At 43.2% G+C, this 10992-nt stretch overlaps 1 long non-coding RNA gene across 3 annotated transcripts; it reads left to right on the top strand.

Annotated features, from left to right (window-relative positions):
* The first annotated feature begins 1826 nt into the window (after positions 1-1826).
* LOC130734286 (uncharacterized) lies at positions 1827-10082 on the top strand. 3 transcript variants are annotated; one of them, XR_009017866.1, is made up of 5 exons: positions 1827-2290; positions 2424-3161; positions 3792-3862; positions 4049-4179; positions 10064-10082. It is a non-coding gene; the product is annotated as an uncharacterized LOC130734286 (long non-coding RNA). The 3 variants fall into 3 exon arrangements; XR_009017867.1 differs by lacking the exon at positions 10064-10082 and having other exon boundaries at positions 2424-2539; positions 2997-3161; positions 4049-4142; XR_009017868.1 differs by lacking the exon at positions 10064-10082 and having other exon boundaries at positions 1827-2332; positions 4049-4142.
* The last annotated feature ends 910 nt before the right edge of the window (positions 10083-10992 follow it).

The following is a 10992-nucleotide window of genomic DNA, read 5'->3' as shown; positions in this document are numbered from 1 at the left end:
TTAGTTGCTTACGAATGCTTTCATTTTATGAAGAAGAAAATGTCTGGCCGAAATGGCATGATGGCACTAAAACTTGATATGTCGAAAGCTTATGATAGGGTCGAATGGCCGTTTCTACACAGTGTGCTTGTTAACATGGGCTTCCCCTTAGCCTGGACTTCAATTATTATGAGTTGTGTTACTACTGCTCAGTTTCAGGATATGCTTAATGGGAATCCGCAAGTTCCTTTTGATCCGGGCATGGGGTCTGAGGCAAGGGGACCCCTTATCCCCTTACCTTTTCATTCTCTATGGTGAAGTTTTCTCTGCCCTCATCCAGAAGGAAACTGAGGCGTCCTCTCTACATGGCATTAAAATTGTCCGTCCGTCTTCTACCCCTGTTATTTCCCACCTTCTTTTTGCAGATGATAGTGTGGTGTTTGCTAGGGCCACTTCGGAGGAAGCATCAACTGTTTTGAACATTCTTGCTTCCTACAAACGGGCTTCTGGACAGGTCATCAACTTTGAGAAATCTATGCTCTCTTGTAGCCGTAATGTGCCTAGTACCCGTTTTAATGAGCTGAAAACGCTTTTGGGTGTGAAGGCTGTGGAAAGCTATGACAGATATTTGGGCATTCCTACCATTATTGGTAAATCAAAAACCCAGATATTTCAATTTGTCAAAGAAAGAGTTTGGAAAAAACTCAAGGGGTGGAAAGAACGCTCTCTATCCCGTGCGGGTAGAGAAGTTTGGATTAAGGCTTATGTCTTGTTTTATCTTACCTTATGGTTTATGTGCAGATAATGAGAGGATGATTAGCAAGTTTTATTGGAGCGGAGACGCATCTCGTAAGAGCATTAATTGGCTAAAATGGGATGCTTTGTGCAGATCAAAATTTGATGGAGGCATTGGTTTTAGGGATTTCAAAGCTTTCAATATGGCCTTGGTTGGCAAAACTTGGTGGCGGATTCTAAAGCAACCAGATTCGCTCTTGGGAAGAGTTTTTAAGTCGGTGTATTTTCCTCAATCCACTATTAGTGCAGCGAAGAAACATGGGCGTCCAAGCTATGCCTGGACAAGCATTTCTCGCACAAGATGGATGTTTGAGGAAGGGGCGCGATGGCGCGTTGGTGATGGGAAGACTATTAATTTGTGGAGCGACAAATGGCTTCCAAGCGGGTCCCCAACGGTATACCGAGAGGATTTAGCTCATGAGGGTAACTTGGTTACTGTTTCCAATTTGTTTGTGCAGAATTTGCAGGTTTGGAACAAGGATATTATTGAGCTTGTTTTTTGGCCCCCGACGGCGCGGAAAATTCTACAGATCCCTTTACCTTTGGCGCCTACCACAGATGTATTATTCTGGCCTTTCACGGTGGATGGGGCATATACAACAAAATCAGCTTATGGCTTTTTGAGGTAGAGGAAAATTCAAGGTGAACCTTCGTCCTCATCAGCACAGCAACGGTCCCAAGGTTTTTGGAGGGCCTTATGGTCAGCAGAAGCTCTTCCGCGCTGCAAGGAGATAGCTTGGAGAGTGGTGAAGCGTATGCTACCGGTGCGTAGTGCGTTGAGGGTGCGCGGTGTCCAGGTCGAGGAGGACGGTCCGTTCTGCAATTCTTCCCCAGAATCTATCACGCATGTCCTCTTTCTTTGCCCGCACTACTACAGAATTAGCTTATTGCCACGCCCCAATTGCCACTGTTATAGGCGGAACCGTGGCAATAGCTCAATTGCCACGGTTATAGGCGGAACCGTGGCGAAAGGTGGGAAATATTTTATTATTTTTTAGGGGGACCGTGGCAATAGGTTGAGTTTTCATAATCCCCCGTTCTGTCGTTCATTTTTTTCCCACACACTCTCCAAATTTTCCAAAGAAACCCTAAATCCTCTTCCTCTCCCAAACTTCAACCTCCAAATCCCTCGCGCAGCACCTTCACAGTTTCCTCGCTTCCAAAGGCGTCGTTTTCGACCTCCTCGATGCGCGACACTACGAGCATGAGGATCTCACCAAGGAAACGCTCCTCCTCCTCGTCGCTTCCACCTGGGAAGACGGGAAGCCTCCGCTCGAATCTCGCTTCTTCGCCTCGTGGCTGGCCGAGAGCGCCGAGGATTTTAGGGTTGGTTCGTTGCTGCTATCGCGGTTGAGGTTTAGGGACCTCGCAAAGAGGATTTAGGAGCTGGGCGCGGCGGAAGTGGTTCCTCTTGTTGAAGGGGACGTGGATGCGGTTTTCGACAGGTGGTGTGCGGCGATGGTTGGGGTGTTGAAAGGTGGTAATGACGGTGGTGTTGTGGAGAGTGATGAGGAAGGTGGTGATGACTCCTCCAATTTCTTTGATTGTTTCATCAGTGGTGGTTTACTTATTTGCTTTACAGTCAATTGAACATTGTTAGATGATAATATCTTTTGGATTGACTTTCTTTTAATGTTATCAATTTGCAGGGGTATAAAATTATTGGTTCATATAGCGGTGTCAAGATTTGTAGATGGACCAAGTCTCAGCATCGAGGACGAGGTGGTTGCTACAAGCACTCATTTTATGGAATCGAGAGTCATAGGTAATATTCACACCCACTAACTGTTTGATAAAAGGACAGAATGAATTTTCACTCATATTTTTCTCAGTCTCTCTTAGCACATCACTTGATTGATGAAAGGGTTAGATGGAATTTGTTATTTGATCATGAAAAGTTTGGTTAAGTTGCTTTTGGATTCTGTTAAGAGCATTATTTCATTGTTAGCATGATTGAATGTTGTTTCTAAAGGAGTTTAGTTAACTACAAACAGTTTTTGCTGCTAATTAACATGATTTTCCTGTTCATTTAGTTGAGTTAGGATTTAGTGAGATTCTATGTTCATATTCGTGCTTGTTATCTGTTTGATGCAATGACTGAATGAATTTCCTTCGATAATTTTGTTCTAATTTTCATGCGTGCCAAACTGTTTGATGAAATGCTTCACTGAATTCTTCTCTTTTATCTTCATGTCTGTTGAATTGGGAGTTGAACAAAGCAGAAGAGATGATAGAATCACTTGGTTATGTGCTCATGTACTTTTTTGAGAGGAAGTCTCCCTTGGCAAGGCTTGAGAGCTGGTACTAAGAAGCCAAAATATGACAAGATAAGTGAAAAGAAGATAAGCCAAAACATGATTTACTTCTCTCTGGTCTTGTATACTGAGGTATTTTCACTTGTTATTTATAATTAAGATTATGATCAGAGCTTTTCATTTAGATTGATGGGTGTATGTAGACTTAAATGTTGTTATCTATTCCTAATGATCCATAGGATAAGTAGTGTATTAGCCATAGGATAACTAATTTAGTATTCAGAACTTGAATACTGTAATTTAGGTCTCTTTCTTATCCATAAGACTTTTATAATGCCCCTTAAACCTGTATGACATGGAATATTGGGATTATTTAACCAGTCATACTGACATTTCTGATTTTGATAGAAGTAGAAAATTGTTCAAATGATAGAATTGCAAAAAGTAAGGAATATTGGGATAATCTTCTCTAAATATTGAAAATAGAGAAGATTCATGTAACAATGCTTCCTATCCCTCAAAATAACTTAGGCCAAAATACTGTTTTTTCATATGCTTCTTTTGCATGATCACTTTTGTAATTAGATAAATTCACTATCCCTGTTTAGTTTTCAGGAGCCCAAAATAGTGTTCATTTAGCTGAAGAACATCACTTCCATATAGAGCTTTGGAACATGTTTGCAGTTATTCAGTTACTTCCGTTTAATACCAATAACTGAAATCTTATATTGTAATTTCTGGTTGTTTTTCAATACATTGCAGGTTTACGTAATTGATTTTGGCCTTGCGAAAAAGTATCGGGATCTTCAAACCCACAAGCATATACCATATAGGTATCGTATTTGATCTTTTGATGGAAAGCTCTGTAGCTTTTTGTAATTTCATTGCTCGCGTATGTGTCCCTGTATTATCTTCCCTTTGTTACTCTTTGAAGTTTATTTCATGTGTATCCCTGGGTATGCTGTATGCTTTTGTATTTATTAGTTTTTGAAAGTTTACTGCTTTTAACTTCCTTCTAGCTCAACAATTCTACCTATGCATGAAAATCCCTCCGTATGTATCATCATCTGATTCTGAACTCAAAAAGAGCAAAGTAGCAACACAAGGATAGACAACTCATGGGCCTACAACAATGACAAGGCCTAAACAGGTGACATGCATTTCTCTTTTTTTCCTATGTTACTTCTGGTTTATGGTTTCCATTTAACTAATATACATTCCTCCCTCTGTGAAACGACCAGTTTCCATGATTTATTTGCTACATGTTCTTCCTAGAACAAAAAGGATTTGGTTATTTTTTGCTTTATCAAAGTGCATGTAAACAAAGTGGTGGCTTTGACACAGCGTTGCTCAAAATTGTGTTTGCACTGTTTAACTTGATTAAATTGGTTGTTGCCTTTTCATTCTTAGTCAAATATGGTCTTGCTGAGATCAGTCTGAATGAAAATCATTCACACTATGTAATATTTGTGAACTACAAGAACATGTGCGGGTCTTAACCTAGTTTTTTGATAGAAACTCAAATATTCAAGGGAACTTGGGCCTTGGTAAGCCCGCAATATGGAAAGTCTACACGAGAAAGAAAGGGAAAGCTGCTGAGCTGTCCAAAGGCAGGAGAGAAGAATGAGTTAGTTAGGGAGTGAGTATAAGGAATGATGAGGTGTGGTTGACAGGGGGCATCGAGGATTGCATTTCTGTTATAGTGAGAGAGAGAGAAAGCCATTCGAGCTTCTCTTTGGGTTGTTAGAGCTTTCTAGCAATACACTACTATCCTAATCTGTATTTTCCTTTTCTTCATCAATACAAACTTCGTTTCAGTCTCTTAATTCATCTATAGTTCCTGTTAGTCTCTAATTACCTCATCAATTGGTCCGACCTACCGGATCATCAACACCATCTCTGGAACCAGTGTTGGTAGATGCCACCCAAAATGACTGATCGAATGGAAGCTCTGGAAACTCAGATGGGTACAGTGACTGCGACGCTGCAGGAACTAGCACTCCAGATGCAGCAGCAGAGTCTAGTGCTTACTGAGCTCAGTAAGCAAGTGGGGAAAAAGGTGGTCTACGAAGGGGAAGCCTCGACAGGGGACTCCAATCTGGGTGAGTCGCGCCTCGCCGGGAAGAAGGTGAAGCTACCCATGTTCGAAGGAGATGACCCAGTGGCCTGGATTACGCGAGCGGAAATCTATTTCGATGTGCAGGGCACACCAGATGAGTTACGAGTGAAGCTGGCACGTTTGAGCATGGAAGGATCGACGATCCATTGGTTCAATTTGTTGATGGAAACAGAAGACGAGTTATCTTGGGAAAAGCTCAAACGAGCATTGATCGCTCGTTACGGAGGACGTCGGTTGGAAAACCCATTTGAGGAGCTGTCGACGCTTCGACAACGCGGAAGCGTGGAGGAGTTCGTGGAGGCATTCGAGCTTCTCTCATCTCAGGTGGGAAGGTTACCGGAGGACCAATACCTGGGTTACTTCATGAGCGGGTTGAAACCGACGATTCGTCGACGCGTGCGAACTCTAAATCCAAGCACTCGCATGGAGATGATGCGCATCGCAAAGGACGTAGAGGATGAACTCAAGGAAGAAGATGAGGATGAAGGTAAACGGGTTGTAAAACGACTTGGGTACGAGCGTTCGGGTCAAGGAAATTGGGCCGGGTCGTTTGCTAACAAGAGTGGGCTGGGAAGTAAAGATGTGGCCCGCTTTTCTAAACCCGGTGGGTCAAACCAGACCCGATCTTTCAGTTCCGCTGGGTCCAACACGAGTGTTTCCTCGCCGCCGGGCTTGACAGCGCGCAAGAGCGACGGCGACCACCGCTCAGGGTCGTCGGAGCGATGGAAGGGGGTCAGAAGTTTCCAGGTGGAAGAAATCGCCGAGAGGCGGGCCAAGGGGTTGTGCTTCAAGTGTGGAGGGAAATATCACCCCACCTTGCATAAGTGCCCAGAACGATCCCTGCGAGTCTTGATTCTTGGTGAGGGAGAAACCATTGATGAAGATGGTGAAATCGTAATGCTTGAGGAGGGTGAACCTGAAGTATGCGAAGAAGAGGAAACTGTAGAGTGTAAACTCATGGGAGTATTGGGGTGTTTGGGTGAGCATCAAACCATGAAAATATTGGGTCAAGTAGGTAGTGTGGAATTGCTGATCTTAGTGGATAGTGGAGCAAGCCACAATTTCATTTCACCCAAGGTCGTCGCTGCACTGGGTTTGATAATCACTCCTTTGTCAAAGAGCATCAAGCTCGGAGATGGGCATAGGGTGATGTCAATAGGGATCTGCAAGGGAATCAAAGCACGACTGGGAAAGATTGAGATTGTTATTGATGCATTGGTTTTGGAGCTGGGGGGACTGGACATGGTGCTAGGTGTGGCTTGGCTTAGCACTTTGGGAGAGGTGATAATGGATTGGAAGTTCTTGACTATGCAGTTTGTGTATGGGAATGAAGTGGTAAAATTGCAGGGTATGAGGATCAAGGATAGCAAGCAAAGCAACCTTCACGCATTTCTCAGCAACACTCAGGGCAGAATACAATTAGAATATTGGGGACCTCAACTGCAAACCTCAGAGATGGCTAAAGCAGTACTCGAAGTACCTTTGATGATCAAGAATGTGCTGGAGGAATTCCAAGCAGTTTTCTCCAAGAAAATTCAATTGCCTCCTGTCAGAACCAAGGTGCACCAAATCAATTTGATTCCAGGTCATGGAACTATCAATGTTAGGCCCTATAGATACCCACACCATCAAAAGGAGGAAATTGAGAGACAAGTGGCAGAGCTGATGGAAGCTGGAATCATTAGGCCAAGTATGAGTGCCTATTCAAGTCCTGTAATCCTAGTGAAGAAGAAAGATAAAAGCTGGAGAATGTGTGTGGATTATCGAGCTTTGAACAAAGCTACAATCCCAGATAAGTATCCTATTCCCATTGTAGATGAGCTTTTAGATGAATTAAATGGTGCTGCTATTTTTTCCAAGATTGACTTAAAGTCTGGCTACCATCAAATTAGAGTCCATGAAGAGGACATTCCTAAAACTGCTTTTAGGACTCATAATGGTCATTATGAATACTTGGTAATGCCATTTGGGTTGATGAATGCACCAGCAACTTTTCAAGCTATAATGAACGACATTTTTAGGCCCTACTTGAGAAAATTTGTCTTGGTCTTCTTTGATGATATTCTAATCTATAGTAAGACTATGTTAGAGCATCAAGATCACCTTAGAACTGTTTTGACAGTGTTACTGGATAATCGTTTTGTAGCAAACCAGACGAAGTGTAAATTTGGATGTGCACAAATAGACTACTTGGGCCACATCATTTCAGGAGCTGGAGTTGCAGTGGACCCAGAGAAGATCCAGTGTATTGTGGATTGGCCAACACCCAAAAATGTCAAAGGAGTGAGAGGGTTCTTGGGCTTAACTGGCTACTATAGGAAGTTTATCAAAGACTATGGCAAAATGGCAAGACCACTCACTGAGCTGACCAAGAAAGACAATTTTTCTTGGGGACTTGAGGCACAGAAGGCTTTCCAACAATTGAAAGTAGTCATGACAAGCCCTCCTGTGCTAGCTTTGCCCAACTTTGATGAGCCTTTTGAGGTGGAATGTGATGCAGCAGGGAGGGGCATTGGAGCTGTGTTAATGCAAAAGCGACAGCCCATAGCTTTTTTCAGTAAGGCCCTGTCTATGGGGAATTTGGCAAAATCTGTGTATGAAAAGGAGCTGATGGCACTGGTTTTGTGCATCCAACACTGGAGGCACTACTTGTTGGGAAAGGCTTTTGTGGTGTATACTGATCACAGGAGTTTGAAACACTTTTTGCAGCAGAAGATAACTTCTCCAGATCAGCAGTGTTGGTTGGCAAAGCTTCTGGGTTACCAGTTTGAGGTAAAATACAAGCCAGGGCAAGAAAACAAGGCAGCTGATGCTCTTTCAAGGTGCTTTGATGAGGAGGAGCTCAAAACTCTGTTGTCTTTTCCTGTGTGGGAGGATAGGAAGAAACTTTTGGAGGAGATAGCCAATGATCCTTACATTCAGAAGTTCCTTCAAGAAGTTCAGAGTAACCCTCAGTCCAAACCTGGGTTTGTTGTTCAGCAAGGGGTTCTCTTGTATCATGGCAGATTGGTACTCTCCCCCACATCTCCCTCAATTCCTTGGCTGTTGCAAGAATACCATAGTTCTCCTTCTGGGGGACATTCAGGGTTTTTTAGAACCTATAGACGACTGGCAGATTCACTCTATTGGGTAGGCATGCAGAAGACAATTAGAGACTTTGTGAGATCTTGTGATGTCTGCCAAAGGCAGAAATACAGTTCCACATCTCCTGGGGGTCTACTACAACCTCTTCCGATTCCTAATGCAGTATGGGAGGATCTCTCTCTAGATTTCATTACAGGGCTTCCTAAGTCAAAGGGTTATGAAGCAATTCTGGTAGTGGTGGATAGATTATCCAAATACAGTCACTTCATCTTACTCAAGCATCCTTACACTGCCAAATCTATTGCTGAGGTGTTTACCAGAGAGATTGTAAGGCTACATGGGGTGCCAAGCACTGTCATCAGTGATAGAGATCCCATTTTTGTTAGTCACTTTTGGGCAGAGCTATTCAAACTGCAAGGGACCAAATTGAAAATGAGCTCAGCCTATCATCCTGAGACTGATGGTCAGACTGAGGTCATCAATAGATGTTTGGAGAGTTACCTCAGGTGCTTTGCTTCAGATCATCCTAAGTCATGGTCCTATTGGGTCCCTTGGGCTGAATTTTGGTACAATTCTACCTTCCATAGCTCTACGGGTTTGACTCCATTTGAAGTGGTCTATGGAAGGAAAGCTCCCCCCTTGGTAAGGTTTCTCTCCAATGAAACTAAAGTGGCAGCTGTTGCTTTAGAACTAAGTGAAAGAGATGAAGCTCTAAGGCAACTAAGGGCACACTTGAAGAAAGCTCAGGAACAAATGGCCAGTTATGCTAACAAGAAGAGAAGGGACTTAAATTTTGGAGTAGGGGAATGGGTGTTTCTTAAGCTCAGACCCCACAGGCAACATTCAGTAGTTAAGAGAATTAACCAGAAGCTGGCTGCTAGGTTCTATGGCCCATTTCAGATTGAAGCTCAGATAGGGGCTGTGGCTTACAAACTCAAATTACCAGAAGACTCCAGAATCCACCCTGTTTTCCATGTGTCCCTCCTGAAACGAGCAGTGGGAAACTATCAGGTGCAAGGAGAATTGCCTAGAGACTTAGGCATTGATGAAGCTGCTGATGTGTATCCTGAGTCAATACTGGGCTCCAGGACTATCAGGCAAGGAGACAGAGAGGTCCATCAAAGTTTAATCAAGTGGAAGCACAAGTCCTTAGATGATGTAACCTGGGAAGATGATGAGGTTCTTGCAGGACAGTTTCCTGAATTCTGCCTTGAGGACAAGGCTGTTCCTAAGGAGGCAGGAGTTGATAGAAACTCAAATATTCAAGGGAACTTGGGCCTTGGTAAGCCCACAATATGGAAAGTCTACACGAGAAAGAAAGGGAAAGCTGCTGAGCTGTCCAAAGGCAGGAGAGAAGAATGAGTTAGTTAGGGAGTGAGTATAAGGAATGATGAGGTGTGGTTGACAGGGGGCATCGAGGATTGCATTTCTGTTATAGTGAGAGAGGAGTTGATAGAAACTCAAATATTCAAGGGAACTTGGGCCTTGGTAAGCCCACAATATGGAAAGTCTACACGAGAAAGAAAGGGAAAGCTGCTGAGCTGTCCAAAGGCAGGAGAGAAGAATGAGTTAGTTAGGGAGTGAGTATAAGGAATGATGAGGTGTGGTTGACAGGGGGCATCGAGGATTGCATTTCTGTTATAGTGAGAGAGAGAGAAAGCCATTCGAGCTTCTCTTTGGGTTGTTAGAGCTTTCTAGCAATACACTACTATCCTAATCTGTATTTTCCTTTTCTTCATCAATACAAACTTCGTTTCAGTCTCTTAATTCATCTATAGTTCCTGTTAGTCTCAAATTACCTCATCATTTTTTTTTTCTTTCTATTAACCAGGTTGATATGCTGATGGTGGAATTGGATTGTTTCAGTGTCTCATATTTTCAGAGAAGCTAATTCAACTGCTGATGGCTATGCTAAAGAAGGATGCAATCGAGCAACGATGCTGTGGACCCTATTTTCACAATCTGCTTGAAGACCTTACCAAATCCCTTTGTTCGTCTGATGGCGTCTGCTGCTTCTGTTTAGAGTTGGCATTGATGTGCCTCTTATGCGTGTTGTCGTGCTTGTATGCTATTGGAGTTGCTTGTTTAGGAGTTTTTTCTTTGCCGTTTTTTAATTCATGTGTTGGCTGGTTGGGTAGTTTGGTAGTCTAAGTTTAGTTGCTTATTTATTTTGTAGCTCTTTCTAGTGTTGATGTTTTGCACTCTTGCTTTTTCCTTCCTGTTGCTGTTACACTGTTATGAACTATGTTCGAGCCTTTGGATCCTTATTATGAATATATATCATCTTTCTCTTGCAAAAAAAATTAACAGGATGGATCTGATGAGATGTTGAGTAGAGGGTTTAAAGATCAAATTTATGATGTGTATAGATTTCTTCCCAATTAACCGTGGCAATAGAAGATACTTATTGCCACGGTTCCCCACTTGACCGTGGCAATAGATGCAACTTATTGCCACGGTTCCCCACTTGACCGTGGCAATAGATGCAACATATTGCCACGGGTCCACACTTAACCGTGGCAATAAAGGCCACATATTGCCACGGTTTCCCTTTCCGGACCGTGGCAACAGGCGAAGCAATTGTCACGGTTCGCCCTTCAACCGTGGCAATTAAGCAATTGCCACGGTGGCTATCGCCACGGTTAAACCGTGACAAATGGGTGTGCCGAACCGTGGCGAAAAGCCTTTTCTGTAGTAGTGCCGATTGTCTCGAGATGGTGGTTTGCTGCACCCATGGGAGTGCGGTTCAAACCGAGTGAT

The sequence above is a fragment of the Lotus japonicus genome, chromosome 1, assembly GCF_012489685.1.
Source record: "Lotus japonicus ecotype B-129 chromosome 1, LjGifu_v1.2".
NCBI lineage: Eukaryota > Viridiplantae > Streptophyta > Magnoliopsida > Fabales > Fabaceae > Lotus > Lotus japonicus.
This window is presented reverse-complemented; position numbering and strand designations above follow the sequence as displayed.